We start from the raw sequence: 15,003 nt of genomic DNA on the forward strand, positions 1-15,003 counted from the left end.
AACATAAGTAATTTATTAAAATTTGAAGGCAAAAACATAATTTTAAAAGATTTTAAAATATTTAGACCTATGTTAGGTGTGATGGAATATGGATGCTTTCTGGAAATTCACAATCAGATCCAAGAGTATCACTTTCAGAATGTTCTAGTAGACTGAGTTTACTTTTAGTTGTCTTTGAAGAAACAGTCACTATTGTACTCTCTTTCTTAACAGAAATGTGTTTTTTCGAAGACTCACTTCTAATTGGTTCATTAAGCAAAGAATTATTTTGCCCAATTCCTTTGCTTTTCTGCTTTACGGGTGAGTCAGAGCAGGAATGCAGGTCCTTCCCAGGTTGTTTCTTAGCAGAGTAGTTTTTGGTATATTATGCTCTGGTCATTTTCTCTGAAGAAGACCTGCTATATCTAGGTAATTCCTCTTCTTTTCTTTGACTTCCAGTTCCAGAAATGACGTCTGCTGAAGGAGAACATGTTCTAGCAATGAAATCTTCAAAAGACTCCTGCTGCTGCTCTGTGACTGCGACCCCCAGGTTGTCTTTGGAAGTTTCTAAGGCCTCCTGAGTAGAGACTGGGACATGGAAGGAGTCGACAGGCAAAGGAATCCCAGCATCACCTGTAATTTTCTGAAACTGGAGGGAAAGACAAAAGACAAGACAAAAATTCAGTGATGAACAAAGCCAACCATTAAAATGTAGAGTTCAAAACTTCAGTGTTACTCTGTGATCTTATTATTAACACAGTCAATTGATTATTCAGAAGATTTCAGAGCCAGTTTTTCTCTTAATTATATCCTGCCAAGTGATTCTCAGCTTAACCTAGCTATATCCAAGGCTATGTCCGCTACATTTTCAGACTTTGGTGACTGGGGTAGTTATTACCCATTTCCTTCCCCTCACTAAAAATAAAACCCTACTCTGTAAGAAAATTAATTTCTTTGCTATCCTCCAGGCACATGTGAACAGTATATAATATAGTTTGTGACCAGACTGTCAGTTCCCAAGACCAGTCAGTTCCCAAGACCAGTCTGAGATTGGCTGAGCTGGGCGAAGGGGGCTCCAAGTGAGGCTGGAGGAAAAGCTGACAGGTTTCCCCTCCCATTCCCATGACCAGGTGAGTCACTGTAATATCTTACGTATCAGCTATGTCAAGATTACTTATTTTAAAAATTATATCAGTACGTGTACCTCCATTAGTGTTCCTTCATTGTTAAGCTGACTGCATACAAATAGAAACCTAGATAAAATATGAATAGAACAGACATTTATACAACTTAAAATTTGGAATATTTTCTGTAATGTTTTCTTTCTTCATTAAGGAGAGTTTGCTTTAACTCATACACTTTCTAAAGAACTTCCAGTTTTCTTATGTACAACAATACAGTATCATGAAACAGGCCCACATTTACTAATCTCAGATTTGGGGAGGACTCCAGAGTCTTCTAGCTCCCGAGCATGTGAACTATTAGAGACTGACCATTATTATTTTCTCTCTGACTTGGTCATTTCCTTTTTGCTAATCACTCTTAGAATCCTTAAGTGCTGTCCTCTCCAGTTACTTGGAGATTTTGCGTTGGTCCTGGGGCACTCTGCTTTGACTCTGATTTTTCTTCTTCAAGTGCCTTCTTTTCTTCTTTAGGTGGACTACTAACAGTAGAATTCATCTGGGGACGACCTAGTAAATGAAAATCTGACTGATCTATACCAGCCATTGTGGCCAGCTGCCCAAGCCTGGACCAGAGGAGGAAAGGAGAAAAGATAAAGGTTATTATAATCACAGAAGAGCAGTTTAGATTTCCCCAGACCTACAATCATGAAATACTTCTAAAATCTTAAAAGCCAACATCCTACTCCATACTACAAGCCTCTCTCTCCCCCAAATTCTCAGCCCTTTCCAGATTCATCCTCTAGGAGACATCCCACTGTCTCACTAGCAGCTTCAACATGTACCATGCACCCCGTCCACTGCCAGTCACACCTCCATTCCCACACTTCTTTACCACCTTTCCTCCAGTTTCCAAGAATGTGTTTGTTCCTTCCTTCCCAACACCAACTCATTCACTGACAAAACACCACTCCATCAACTATCAATCTCCACTTCCCTCTTTCAGCAAAATTGCTCACGGTTGAGAACCACTGACCTATATCTTCCCTGCAGATTAATAATAATTTTTATGTCTAAGACAAAAATAACTTTAATTCAAACTTATCAAACAAGCAAAGTAAATGAAAGATAGGAAAATTCTTATCCATTCCCGAATATTTTCAATGAAAACTGCTTTCAATTTAGTCTTTACAAAAAACTGTACCTACTAATTACTCCCCACTCTACCAAAGCAGGCTCCCCTATTTGCATTTCTTAAAAAATTTAATTCCTCCTTTTAAAACGTCAACTATATTACCTATAATTACACTAAATTTGGCTAAATATGGCCACGTAAGTGATGAAAATTGCTCCAGTTCCTCAGCAAACTACCATTACAGTCGCAAAGAGAAGAACGCCATGAAGAGAAATGAACTAACCCAGCATCTTTAAGGAGATCCAAGAAAGCATGGAACTTCTGAAAAGAATTCTCAATGCTGCCTAAAACACCTTCATCATCCAGGATCATGCTTGTGGACATGAAGGGCTTCAGACAAAGAGAAAGTTACATTTCTTAACTGGGCATTTTCATGTTCTAACTATAAAAGAAGACGGAAAATGTCTGACATGATTTTTTTCTCATTGTCATCAAAAGTAGTCTTGCCTAGTTTCAAGGAACAAAACTAAAACACTCAAAATGTAATTAATCTGTAATTAACCTAACTCTCCACCAGTAAAGACAGAGACCATTATCACATAATAACCAAAACCCCCAGGCACCCAACAAAGTTTCCTATATAACACTTAGGTGGTATATAAGTAAACCAAAGTTATCGTTTTATTAATGATCTTTCACGAAAGATCACATTTCTAACTGGTTCAATTCATAATGGAGCCTCATTCCACATCAGAAAATTACCTGCTTTAAGTTTCCCTTAAATTAGAAAGTGAATTATATAATCTGATCTGAACAAAACATATTACAACTCTGCTGAATGTTAAGAATTAACTTTAGTGAACAAAATATCTAATGCTTACGTTTAAAAGTCCTAAATCATACCCAACCCAATTTATTAAATGTACGATCACCAATGTTTTCTTTGGCTCCTTCAAAATATTCACTCCCGTGCACTCTTCCCCTTCCGCTCATCACCTATGCACTTAAAGCCCCCTATAAGCTCAACTCCAGTATTTCTCAGAAAGGCTGTTATGTTCATGATGCCCCTTTTGCCTTATATAAGCAGGTGCTCACCACTTATTGAATGAGTGTCCGCCAATCCAGTGGATATGCACTTTGAAAAATTCCTCCCTATGCTCAACCTCTGATAAAGTATATTTAGAACTTTTTAGATTATGCCCTGCTTTCATGCACATTACCTAATGTAATTCTTATAGTATATATTTTTATCTTTCATTGCATTCTTAGAAGTTTTCCAATATCTTAAATTTATTTAAATGATTCACTTTCCTAATTCATTGCCAGGAGAGTCTCATCATGTCTTTTATGCTACTGTATATATAGTATATGCACAAAAAGTGCTTTCTTGAATCAAAGAATCATGAACAGATCATAAGCTAATGTCATAAAGCGCATGCGCGCGCACACACACACACACACACACACACACACACACACAACGAGATTTTCATATTTTTAAAACATGCTTTCTGGAATATAGATCATATGATCACTAAATACCAGTAAATGCAAAAGTCCATATGATACAACCAATTTGCAACATATTACAGTTTTAAAGTTTACAAACTATGTGTATATGGATTAAAATCAAATCGAAATAAAACCAAAACACTCCCAAAAGTATAAGAAATTGTTTACTTCATTGACTCATTTATCAGCCTTAAGTCTTATTACTCTTTCCTCCTTTAACTGCTTTAGGCACTCCTCCAGTTTTTCCTAAACAAACAGAGTAAATGTTGTAACTAATTCGTAGTATAATACCCAAAAGCCTTTCCAGCTATAGGACTCATCAGGATTTAGGGGCAGAGCCAGAAGTGAACTCAGATTTTAGTCTGCTACTGGTAATATCATACCATGCTAGTGAAATGAATTATCAAAATCTATCAAATTAGCATAGTAAAGATTTATTTAAATTCCACTTTTTCCAACATAAATTTGTGGCAGCCCACCATAAAAGGCATATGCGTATAACATAGCAAGTCAGAAATAAATAGTTAAGAACAAGAAAGAAAAGTTCTATTTTTATTTGTGGGTCTCTTTATAGTAGGAACTCCTATTAATGAACATGCTTAACACACCTGAATTGCATAATTGCAGATTCAAAAGCATTTTTTTTTTAAAGTAACCACTTTATTTTATTTTATTTTATTTTATTTATTGCGGTACACGGGCCTCTCACTGTTGTGGCCTCTCCCATTGCGGAGCACAGGCTCCGGACGCGCAGGCTCAGCAGCCATGGCTGACGGGCCCAGCCACTCCGCGGCAAGTGGGATCTTCCCCGGATCGGGCATGAACCCGTGTCCCCTGCATCGGCAGGCAGGTGGACTCTCAACCACTGCACCACCAGGGAAGCTCCAAAAGTAATCACTTTTAAAGCAATTTACAGTCAAGCACTGTTCCTGGAGTTCCCTGGGCATTAAATCTAATCATCAAAACCCTAAGAGGGGGCTTCCCTGATGGCGCAGGGGTTAAGAATCTGCCTGCCAGTGCAGGGGATACAGGTTCGAGCCCTGGTCCAGAGAGATCCCACGTGCCTCGGAGCAACTAAGCCCGTGCGCCACGACTACTGAACCTACGCTCTAGAGCCCCCGAGTCAAAACTACTGAGCCCGCGTGCCACAACTACTGAAGCCTGCGCGCCTAGAGCCCGTGCTCTGCAACAAGAGAAACCACCGCAATGAGAAGCCCGCACACCACTACGAAGAGTAGCCCCCGCTCGACGCAAGTAGAGAAAGTCCGAGAGCAGTATCAAACACCCAGCGCAGCCAAAAACAGATAAAGAAAATAAATTTATTTAAAAAACAAACCGTATGAGGAAAGAACAATCACTAACTCCATGTTACTTTACAGATGAGGGAAACAGAGGCAGAGAAGTAAAGTGGAGCAGCACAGCCAAGGTCACACCACTAAGTAGCAGAGCCACACTGTGGACTCAGGAAGCTGGGTGCCATTCCTGCTCACGGAGGTGGTAGTCTTCCCATTCACCAAGGTCACTGAAATAAAATGAACACTGATAAACTCCCTTAGGAGTTTCAGGAAATAAGACACTTCGGTCCGTGAAGTGGGGACACTGCTTGCAATAGGCAGAATTCTAACAGCCCCTAAGACTCCTACTTACTGAAGTACACAAACCTTCCACTTATCCAATCAAACTCTAAATCTAGGTGCTGCAGTGAAGGGATTTTGCAGACGGAATTAAGGTTCAAAATCAGTTGTTTTTTTAAGATGGGGAGATTATTCTAGGTGGATGTGACCTACTCAGGCACCCCATGAAAAGGACCTGAACTCTTCCTGAATTGAAGTACAAAAGGGACAAGAGGGAGACTCTCCATTGCTGGCTCTGAAGAAGTCCAATGGTGTGGCAGGGAAGGCAAGTGAGAGGCCTCTAGGAGCTGAGACTGTCCCCCGAATGACAGCCAGCAAGGAAATGGGGACCTCTGTCCTGCAACTGCAGAATCTGAATTATGCCAACAAGCCGAAGAATCTTGAAGCCATTCTTTCCCAGAGCCTCTGGATGCTAACACAGCCAGACTGACATCTTGATTTCAGCTCTGTGACCCACACAAACTATGGTGAACATCCAACGTTTGGGGCTCAATGTCTTACACTTAAATTTCACGTGCTTTAACACTCTCAGGAGGGAACTCACGTGTTCCCGTGTGTATCTGAGCAGGAAACCCAGTCATGCTGTGCCTGGACGTCTGACCTGCAGAACTGTGAGCTAGTCAAATAGGTATTGTTTTCAGTCAGTAAGAGTGTAGTAAAAGAATCAATATCCTACTCAACCTCCAGGTTCGTGAACAAAATAAATGACTGTCATTGTTTTAGGCCACTGTTTCGGGGTGGTTTCTTATGCAGCGATAAACAATCAGAATTCCTATACTTATGAAAACAGTACGGTATATTTATACCTTTTAACTGCTTTGAACAATCACTTAAAGAATGAGGAACTCTATTATATGCCATCATTGGGAGAGGAACTGGTATCACTTTCTGGAGAGTAACTCTTGGTACCTAACAATAATCCTACATCAGGGGTTTACCCTAAGGAAATCAAAGATGTGGGCAAAGATTTATCTACCAACATGATGTCATAAGATTGTTTATAACCAAACCCTAGAAGAAAGCTAAGAGCCTCCAAATTGGGACTGGTTTAAAGAAAAACAGCTCACCGTCTGAAGGAATGCGCTATGAAGCCACTAAGAAAAGAATGACAAGAGGTCTCGACCAGAGTTAATGAATGGGCTTCAGGAGTTCTACATTCATAATATATCTGTGCGTTTTTCCTGGGAGATGATGCAAAAGCTTAATCAAATTCTCTGATGTAGAAGAGTATTTAGTGACATGACAAAATATTTTTGATACTTTTTTAAGACAAAAGAGCAGATTAGGTGTGTGTACATGCAGAGGTGGCTTCTATTTCCTTCAAGAAGCTGTTCATTGTTTACAAACATTTGCTCAATGAACATATATTTTTATATTCAGAACATGTTTAAAAAACTGAGAGTCTAAGAACTTCAAATTCTTTAATGTTTCATTACTAAAGCCAGTCAAGTTTTCAATGGGGAAAAAGGAAAAAAAAATGCAAAATTCCTCTACTTTTAATATGATGGTTTAATCAATCTTCTAATTGTGTTAGAAGTGTTAAATTTTTGTGAAAAAGTGTATCCTCCTCCTACAAAGTATTCACAATTCATGTCCCTTACATGGAAATATGGAACCAAAAAAGTTAGAAAGTAAAATTGCTTGATATTCTATTACTTAAGTAAGACTAATGATAAGGCTTTGGAATAATTTTCCTTCCTGTCATCTGCTCTCCTTCCTCCCTTCTGTACGCTGGCTAGGGTGATTTTTCTGGGACAAAGCTTCCATCATATTGGATATCAAATTTTATGTTCAACTTTTCTCCATTTAACATTGAAATCAATCATTTCTCATATAAATAGGGGATTCATAACCGTGATTTTTTTTTGTGGGCTACAAAATATTCCACTGAGTGGGTTTACTGGTTAACCATTTTACACATTTAAATTCTTACCAACTTTTCAGTATTATCAGACAATAACCGTTTTTATGCATGAAAGCTTTTTTCCATATTGAGAATAACGTTCTTACAATAAATCCATAAAAATGAGTTTGAGATCAAAGCAAATGAACATTTTTAAGGCTCTGAGGTACCTGTCTCCAAACTTCTTTCCAAAAGATTTCTGAGATTTTACACTGCCATCAGCGATGTATCACTTGGTATATAACCTCTACTATAACTGTTGGCTTACTTCCTCACTTAGAGTGCAAGTTATTTGAAGATAGGGGGTGTATTTTATTAAGTGTTTACCCCCAGCACCTGTGCCTAGCACAGCGTAGACGGTCAATAAATAATTGCTTAATAAGGAAAATCCCTGCCAATACAAGATGTATGTGTGTGAAAGACAGACTGTGTGTTTTTCTCTAACTGGATAGATGAAAACGTGTCATCTTCTTTAATGTGCAATTTTTTTGCTTATAATTAGTAATTAAATTTCTCTTTTAGATTATATTGTAAAAATTCAGATTCTCTGAGGCAAATGGGCCTGGCACTACCCATTAGCTATATAACCTTGGACAAGTTCTATAACTCTAGGCCTCAACTTCCTCATCTATAAAATGGAGATAAGCTCCCATATCACAGAGCTCTTGTGAGGATTACATGAGTTAAAACACATATAAAATTAGAAGAGTGCTTGGTACACAGAATATGTTCCATTAATGCTGAATGAATGAACATGCGAATGCAAACAGTAGTGAAGGGCTTAAAATGAAATGGTCTCATCCCACTCCCACATCCAGCACTCAAGAAGCGACCGATTCTTTACGCAGGTTTTTAATTGTAAAATACGATATGTGTACTGAGAAGTGCACAGAACAAAACTGTCAATGTGACAAATAAAAAGAGAATACTCACATAAACACTACTCGAATCTGAAAGTATTGATACTTGTCAGCATCTCAAACCGCCCCCCCCATATCCTTTTCTCATCACAAGCTCCTTCCCTCTTCCAGGTTAAACACCATCCTCACTTCTTGACAATTATTTCCTTTAACCTGCATGCATCCCTAACAAAAGAGTTTAGTTTTGTCAACATCTAACTTTATGTAGAGGATCATAGTATATGAAGTCTTTTCTATCTTATTTCTTTCTCTCAACGTTGGTTTAAAAAATTCATCCACATTGCTGCCTGTAGCTCTAGTTCATTCAATTTTATTTCTGGATAGTTTTCCCACTGTACGAATACACAAAATTTATTTAATTTTTGACTCTTAATAGACATTTGGTTTGTTTTCAGTTTGTGCTAATGCAAATCGTGGACAGGAATCCTGCTGTACCGGTTATTCTGGTGCATTTACACAGGGCGGGGGTGAGGGCTGCTGGCTCACAGGCTATTTATATACCTTCAGTTGATGGAGAGTGCTAAATGCTTTCCAAAGTAGTTGTGTCGATTTATACTCCAGTATAAACAGGGTAGAAGATTCTCATAGTACTTCAGGTCTACAATACCTGATACTACCAGACTTCATTTATGTATTTGTCAATCTGATTGGCATGTAGTTTCCTTGGTTTTGACTCACTTTTCTCTTATTACTTAATGAAGTCATACACTTTTCTGTGTTTACTGGCTGTTTGGATTTCCTTTTTCATGAGGTTTACATCAATAGTTATTTTTTATTTATTTTTTTATTACTATTTATTTATTTTTGGCTGTGTTGGGTCTTCGTTGCTGCGTGCAGTCTTTCTCTAGTTGCAGCGAGCGGGGGCTACTCTTCATTGTGGTGGCTTCTCTTGTCATGGAGCACAGGATCTAGGCACGCGGGCTTCAGTAGTTGTGACACGTGGGCTCAGTAGTTGTGGTTCGCAGGCTCTAGAGCGTAGACTCCGTAGTTGTGGCGCACGGGCTTCGCTGCTCCGCAGCATGTGGGATCTTCCCAGACCAGGGCTCGAACCCGTGTCCCCTGCCTTGGCAGGCAGATTCTTAACCACTGCGCCACCAGGGAGGTCCAACTATTGTTATTTTGAATTCTTCTCCATTTCCAAGTAATACTCTTACATGACTATTTTCTCACTAAATTGGAGGCATTATCTGTTCACTTTCTAACTTACTAATAAGTAAGGGTTTAGTTCCTTTACACTCTTTCCTATGTCCACACTGCTCTGTAAAGTTATGTCATCATGAGTTATTCCACTGCTCATGATCTCTTTGACTTGTAGTGATATACTTAAAAACCTACATTGTTGATCAACTATAAACTCTCTCAACGTCACGCTTTGTAAAATGAGGACATTCATACCATCTTCCCTTTCTTCTACCTCCTGTCTACCTTCCAAACCTAGCTTTTACGTTGTCAAAGTTGAAATTTATATTCTGTTCTATGTGCAGTTAAGTCTTCTGTTATTCGAGAGTCAGTAAGGAGTAAGGTTTAAGAGAACAGGCAGAGAGCCTCAACTCAAAGCCTCAATCCAACCTTAAAATAGGTACAGCCTGGGCAAGTTCCTTCCCTGTCTTAGTTACCTGTTCTCAAAAGTGGGAATGGGGCATCCCTGGTGGCACAGTGGTTCGGAGTCCGTCTGCCGATGCAGGGGACACGGATTCGTGCTCCGGTCTGGGAGGATCCCACATGCCACGGAGCAGCTGAGCCCGTGAGCCATGGCCGCTGGGCCTGCACATCCAGAGCCTGTGCTCCGCAACGGGAGAAGCCATAACAGTGAGAGGCCCGTGTACCGCAAAAAAAAAAAAAAAAAAAAAAGTGGGAATGATATTAGCACCAACCTCATAAGGCTATTCAGAGGATTAAATGAGTTAATATATGCAAAAACACTTAGAGCCTAATATATACTAAGTACATACTAGTACACAATACATTTCAGTACATACCAACTTAATACTAATACATACTAAGTATAGTTTACTTTAGTTATTAGTGATTACATGCAAGTTGACGATAAAAGCTGCAAACCAAGACAGTATTGCCATTATTACAATTAAATTAATATTGCCCACTGCAGATGTACTGTGTCTCTGTGTACAGACTACACCTTGTTCCATACTGTGCCAGTGTCACTGCCCTTGTGCAGGGTGACCACATACCCCAAGCCGCCTTGGGCTGTTCCAGTTTATACCTGTTGTCCTGATGTTACAGCATTAGAGCGCCTCCTTACACTATTGAAGTGTAAGGAGTTTGGATAAGTTCTGGTTTGGACAACAAATTAGACAGGTGGTCATTACCCCTGTGTGTCACTGAAAAGGGGGACATCTATAGTGTCAAGTTTAAGTGGATTCTTCTCTTCCTCACCAACAGTACGTTAAAAATCAATGATAGTTTAGTTTGCTTCATGTTTATGTCCATATAGCCTTTCGTCCTCTGGAGTTCAAGTTCCCTCTCCTCTTCCTCTCCCTCCTCCCTTCCAACAGTGCCTAATACCAAGTAAGTACAACATGCCTCAAGGTGTTTCTCAGCTCTCAATCACACAATCAATAGAAGCCTCTCCACCCTAGACTGGCTGCAATCTGCACCGAATCCCCTATTACCTTCCTTCTTGGTTTACTGCCTCATTTTGCTGGATTATTTCTATAAATAGCTTAAGGTGTAGCACAGGAGGTCAATTTTTCAAATTTCTTTGTGTACAAAATATCTTCTTCAGCCTCCACTTATGACTGATAGTTTGGCTGGATACAAACCCCTAGGGTGAAAATTATGTGCCTGAAAAACTTTGGAGGTATCTTTCTAATGCCTTCCAGGATCCATGGCGCTGATGACAAGTATGATAAGGTCAGATTTTAACTCTTTTTTTTAGGTGGCCAGTATTTTTCTCTCTGGAATGGATGTATCCTCTCAGTATTTTATTCTATTTTATTTTTTCAGTATTTTAAAGTTTCACAATGAAGGGTGCCTAGGTATGAGTCTATTCTTGCTCATCTTGCGTAACTGTTTTCAGTCTGAGGCCTGATGTCTACTTTCAGCTGTGGGGAATTTTGTTGCCCTTTGACAGCTTCCTTCCATTTTTGTTCTGGGTCTGGAGTTTCTAATAGTAACATGTTGGATCTCCCAGATGCAGCCTCTCTAACATATTTCTATCACATTTTCCATTGTGTCTTTCTTTTTTATATACTGAGAAATTTTTAAAATTCCTACTGAATTTATTTCAGCAACCACATTTTCATTTCCAAGAGACCTCTCTTGCTTTCTGACCATTCTCTTTTTAATTAACACCCTAATCTTATTTTATAGCTTTTTTATAGCTCTTTTTAAACCTCTCTCAGGATACTAATTAGGGTTTTTTCTTAAATTATTTTGTTCCCTAAATTGTCCCTGGTCCTACTAGGATACGTTTTCACTCTTTTTCCCCCTCTCATGTTGGAAGCTTTACTCAACTATCACGCAAATGACAGTTATTTTCTATTTAAGTATGAGTGCAGAAAGCTCCCTGAAGTCAACGATTGATTGGTTTCTTATGCAGGAAAAAGCGGGGAGTAACTGTAATAGGATCTCCCCCAAACACAATTTTCTAGGGTGTAAAAACTCACACTAGCTGCCCTAGTTCTTGCCAGTTTCACTGGTTTCAAAATGAAATAATCTCATTTCAGGAGTGTGAGGGCGGGGCTGGGAGTCCACTCCTCCAAACACAACCCTTCAATGAGCTCCCCTATTCAGTCACACTTTTAACTAACTCCACCCTCTCTCCTACATGCGCATCTGAGCATGGGCCTACTTCTGCAGGTGGGGTCAGAATCCTCCTCAGTTGCAGGTGGTCGCTGTGCATATTCTACGTGATGCTTTTCCTCTGTTCTACTGCTTCAGTTTCACACTCTTCCACTTGTCTTCCGTCTTTCAAAACTATGTTGAAACCTCTTGATTCTTGTGGGCTTATATATTTAAACACTTTGATACCATCATTGTAGTGTCTTGTGAAAACGGAGAAGAGCTAAAAGGGTTCTCAGTGCCTTCTGAATCTGCTATTCTGTGGTCCAGTGTTTAAACTTCTTGGTCTTCCCCAGTGTCTATCATTGCTTTTAGAAATACAATCTCCTGGTCTATTCGTGAAGGAAATGAATACATCACATCTAAAATGACAAGGAAGGCGGGTTAGATGCTCTAGGGTCTTGTCGTACTCTGCCATTTACTAATAAACCACTACGTGCTACAAATTGTAGGTGCTCATTTATAAAACAAAAGGGGGTAACCCTACACGAACTATAGATTTCTCCTACTCTAACATTTCATAATTTTCTAAGTTCTTTTCTTAAAATTTCTCTATATTATCATTAATTTTAATTAAAAAAATAAAAATCTAGCTTTCTCTTTTGAAAATCAAAGAGTAATTCCCATAGTCCTACAATAATGGGATAATTAGTTCTGAAACCTGTCAAGTTTCATTGTTTCATATGAAAAGAAAATCACATTAAATAATTTTTAAAAATTAAACATGAACTTTGTAGCACAAAGACAAGGTTCCCCCCAAATGGTGTTCCTTTATTTACTAGAAATGTTCAGCTCTGCATTAAAGTTGAAAAAAAAGAAATATATTATTTTTGAGGTACAAAAATTTCTTATGAAAATCAATTTTTCTTTTCTGTCCATACAAACAAAAGTATGGAATGACATTAGAGGTCAGGTTTAGTTGGTAATAGAATGTAGCTTCTTGATATTTTTTATTTTAGGAAAGGAGAATATCAACATCAAAACTTTTTTTTTACTTTTATTTAAAATGAGGCCATATTTTCCTCTTATAAAAACAGAGTTCAGCTAGAACTGTCAATTTTCTCATCTGTAAAACAAGAACACTGAATCAGCTGACTATATTCATTCAGAACTCAATTTCTTTATCGTATGATCACTAAGGTTCTCCCTAAATCTAATATACTAAGGTTCTAAGGAAAGGAAAATATATTACTAACGACATGTTTTGATTTTTATTTCTTAGAGTTCAAATGTCCACCATTCACCTTGGTCTAAGCTTAAGGAACCATTCAAGGGGATACAATGCAGATGGGAGGGGAAAACAGAACCCTCACACAAGCTGTGCCATGTTGCAATCAGGCTTCCATTTGAAAAAGAATCTTCTCTATAGCTTTAAAGTGATAACTTTGTACCTGCAGTGCTTCTTGTTTCAAACGGATTTTCTCTGGCTCTTCCTGAACACTTTCTGAGGAATCATCGACCTCTTCGATTTCTGAGGAGGAAGGACTCTCTACTGTCACAGTCACAGGAAATTCTGATGGACCTGAGTGTCTGAAAAAGAAGATAGGAAATCACAGAGTTGTTACACTAAAGTGCAAAGAAAGAAGACAAGATTGTAAAAAAAGATAACACAAGTCAGATCCAAATATCCAAATATTAGAGGACATTTAACAAAAGTGATCTGAGGTATCATTATTTATAAATGTCTCTCACTGCTCCTTAGTCTAAAACAGGCAATGACTAAGTAAAATTACAGGAACTTATTTTTGCTATGTTACTGTACAGACCTCTGTTGTACATGGTTAGGATTAGTAATGGGAATTGCCCATATTATTTTATTAAGGTTCTTTCACAGAAGCCAAGTGAAGAGCCAAGGTAAACATTTCTTCTCAGATCAACTTTATACTGCAAATGAAAAATTTACTCTTCACCATCAGACACAAACAGTCTGGAAGAAAATGTAGTTTTTCAGAGGAAAATACATCAGTAAAGGGACTGATGAATAATCAGAAAGTCAACATATCTAAGCTGGGAATAACAGACATTAGAATTTTAAAAAAGAAATCACATACACATACACAACTAAAACTAACCCATCAAAAATTTCATCTTCTCACCACACTTAAGCCAAAACTAGGGTAACAGTAATACAATTCTCCCATCAAGATTCACTGCCACTGCAATGTTGTTCAATAGGACAGTTCCAAACATTTAAAACCTGACCTGGCCACAACCCCATAAAAGTCTACAGATCATAAAGAAGTGTGCTGGGATTATATAACCATGCAGAGGACAAGTCACTAGGACATCATTTTGACAACAAGCAGCAAACCCTGCAGCACAGGAAAACCGTAACAGGAGAACGAGGTGCACACCTCTCTCTCTGGGCATGCAAGGGCAGGACTGACACCCAAGATGCTCTTCTCTCAACCTCAGCAGTGGTGCCTTTCACAGAGCAACTATGCAGTCTCCCAGAACCACTGGGAAGGAGAATCTGATACTGACAGTATTAGCTTGCCATGAGGCCATAAGCGAGGGAATGTGTGTGGCCTTGGTGACAGAGCAGAGGTTTGGGAGATGTTGCTTTGTATTGGTTTTCAGATCAGGAATTTGTACATATAGCCCGCAAACAACGTTTCTTGAAAACATGTGAACATTCTTCAGTATGAGAGCTCCATGTGAGGGGTCAGAAATGGCACTCAAGTTCGTTTCACTGGGTAACAGCTGATTTGCGGACTGGAAAACGGGCTTCCTTGTTTACAGGCATAACCACAAGGCTGCCAGTTGTGTGCCAAATCCACACAACTACACAGTTGCATTGGGAGAGCGACCAAACATGTTTTACATGGATTTATTTCAGAGAGGGAAATGCTTCTTGTAAGGCTCTGTCAGTTTAAAAAGCGAGGAGAATGACCATCCACCTTTCCCAATTCAAGTCCTATATATCATAAATATGATAGCTAAACACCAGCAACTGATTACATACATCACGAGCTTTGATGAATGGAAAGCCCCT

At 38.9% G+C, this 15,003-nt stretch overlaps 2 long non-coding RNA genes and 1 pseudogene across 3 annotated transcripts in view; 1 reads left to right on the forward strand and 2 right to left on the reverse strand.

The window, feature by feature from the left end:
* The window catches only part of LOC125960630 (uncharacterized), a 43,297-nt gene extending 42,589 nt beyond the window's left edge, over positions 1–708 (forward strand). For both annotated transcript variants that reach the window (XR_007470486.1, XR_007470487.1), the window contains exon 4: positions 439–708. This is a non-coding gene — a long non-coding RNA (uncharacterized LOC125960630). The remainder of the gene's footprint in view (positions 1–438) is intronic.
* Positions 709–1,165: 457 nt separating this feature from the next.
* The window catches only part of LOC101278690 (centrosomal protein of 78 kDa-like), a 28,267-nt pseudogene continuing 14,429 nt past the window's right edge, over positions 1,166–15,003 (reverse strand).
* LOC125960631 (uncharacterized) lies at positions 8,970–13,823 on the reverse strand. The gene is made up of 2 exons (XR_007470488.1): positions 13,400–13,823; positions 8,970–12,370 (listed from the first exon to the last, which is right to left on the reverse strand). It is a non-coding gene; the product is annotated as an uncharacterized LOC125960631 (long non-coding RNA).

The sequence above is a fragment of the Orcinus orca genome, chromosome 12, assembly GCF_937001465.1.
Source record: "Orcinus orca chromosome 12, mOrcOrc1.1, whole genome shotgun sequence".
NCBI lineage: Eukaryota > Metazoa > Chordata > Mammalia > Artiodactyla > Delphinidae > Orcinus > Orcinus orca.